This window comes from Cottoperca gobio, chromosome 21 (genome assembly GCF_900634415.1).
Source record: "Cottoperca gobio chromosome 21, fCotGob3.1, whole genome shotgun sequence".
NCBI classification, from domain to species: domain Eukaryota; kingdom Metazoa; phylum Chordata; class Actinopteri; order Perciformes; family Bovichtidae; genus Cottoperca; species Cottoperca gobio.
This window is the reverse complement of record NC_041375.1, coordinates 21,922,651-21,925,144: the sequence shown is the minus strand read 5'-3', so window position 1 is coordinate 21,925,144 and position 2,494 is coordinate 21,922,651.

The following is a 2,494-nucleotide window of genomic DNA, read 5'->3' as shown; positions in this document are numbered from 1 at the left end:
CTGTGATTGGCTCATTTCTTTATAAAAGTCGATGTTAAATGTAAGATCGGATGAAACTTTTATCAAACCATGAAGGGGAATGTGGAGATGCTGTAGCAAGACTAGTCCCTCCCTTGTGTCCACTTGTGTCATGTTACGAGGGGATTTTGTGGGAAGCGAGAGGAAGGAGGAAAGGGACAGACGGGAACAGAATTGGGTCAGTTGTTTGCTTATGTTGTGCGGCTGTGTCCATTATAGATGAAGTGGTTTGATCACAAACTTAAGCAACATTGTTAAGATGCTATTCATCCGTATTTTAATTGTATTTGAAACAGCAGAGAAGCATCTAAAGTGAGTCCTCAAGAGAGGAAAGCATAAGTGAGCATAAATGGCCTGTACTCTTAACCCTCTATGGTGCCTCGTTGCCTCGAGGCAACATAACCATTTATGGCCTTTTACATTCACACAATACATCCCTAGGTATAATGCAATACTTTTAATAAGAGGCAGGACCATAAGGAACCAATTGCAGTGTTTAAATGTCTCACATGAGTCTCTGGGGGCCATGCTGAAGACTTCTTTTGCAGTCTGTTGCACAAGGATCAGCTCAGCCATTTCTCTGCACAAAAATGGTCTGAAAACGTCATTTCCTTCTTCAATCTGGAAAAAGAAATTTTCACAATAATAGATGAGTAAAGCTTCATTTCTAATAGTTTAATGTACTTTAAAGGCAACACCGTACCATTAAGGTAAATTGGATAAATGATGGATTTAACTCCAGCGTGGCTCCTGTACCGCAGGGACTGCAAGACTTTGGCAGCCCGAAGAAAAAAGTGTACAGCTTCCTGAAATTCAAAGCTGAAGTTGCAAGTTGCCTTTGCAACGAGAGGAAAGTCTTGAAGAAGAGGGGAGACCATCACAGAATGTTGAGACCTGGCTGAGGTCAACCCTGACCTTAGGCCTCTGTGGGTGGGGGAAAAGGAGCCGGTACAAATACCCTGTTTGTAAGGGTATATGGAAAGTGCAGAGTTCAAAGTGTGTCACTTATCTGTACTTCACTGCTGAGAAGAACTGCTTCATGAATTTCTATAAGCAGTGAGATAGTTAGATATGCTTAAACTCTTCGACCCATTCATTTCAATGGGTGGTTCCACAACGGTACACTGCTGCTGAGGGACTAGTCTTGTGCCTACAGCATCAATAGCATCTATAACATTTTCTGTTTTATTCACTAAGCAAATATTATTAGATGTAAATGACTAAGAGTGAGTGAGGATGTCCCATTTGGTAAATATAGTTCCTCATAAGATGTGAGCAAGTGATGCAGACGAGGGAGGCCAGGAGGCACATTAGCTGAATGGAAAGCTCCCAAATGAGAAGTAGAAGGAGCAATTATAGAAGGACAAAAACAAGGGATGGTTTAGAGAAGGATTCTAGGCAGTTTGTCCTCCAGAGGGCTCACTCTCCCTCTCCTCCCCACCAGTATCTCATGTAAACAGCAACTATCCCAGAGGTGGTTCTAGGGTCCATAAATATTGCCAAAATAAATAGTTACTATATGAATAAACAATTATTATTAGATAATATGTTGAGGATAATAAAGCAGCTCTTGCCTCCTTTAACATAAAATAAACAAAGCTATATTTTAAACAATGTATCCTATCCTGTAATCTGACTGAATTGCCAACATAATTAAAAAGCCACATATTAGAATAAAGAAAACTAGCATCTGCCACGTTTTATGGCAACACATCTTTTATAGAAATATTGCAGCCACTCTACATTTGAAGTAAGAGCTTATAAATCAGCTGCCACTGTATGAACAGGTATTAAGGCACTTCTGAGGGGCTCAGGCGCCGGCGGTCTGCAGGTTGGACTCAGCCCGGGCAGGAGCATAGCCCCACCTGCTGGCAACAGAAACAAACATTTGGTTTTGGTGTTATTCACTCAGTAACTTGGAAATTAATATAATTCTGGATTAATGCATGCCATAAACAATAATATGTTGTCAATATCCTACAGTGGCTGATATAATAATTTCAAAATGGTGTTTTAATTGATAACCGCAGGCTCACAATGTCAAGTGCACTGAGTGTGGGAGGGTATTGTGGATGTATAAAGAGAGGAGGCCACGTGGGGGCTATTACCTGTTGCCCAGCTGCAATCTGATTGGCTGTTTCCAAGTAGCCTACTGTTGTTGTCATTGGCTCAAAACAGTTGTCAGACGTTAGCGTTTCTTTTAAATAAGAAAGTTACTGCTGGTCTCACCGTGAACGATGTGGATTATCTTCTACGGCACACATATTAAAATTACCTTTTGAGATTAAGCACCTCCATGTCCACCAGCCGAGGGATATTGTTATAAACCAAACCTCTGGTAAAAAAAAAAAAATCAGATTTAACTCGGGAGTGGTTCGCCAGGAACACAATGGCTAACTGCTAGCTTGTTAGCTTGTTAGCGAAGACGCTTTTTTTTCATTGTTCGTTTTTTTTTTTTTTTGCTTCCGGTGTGTGT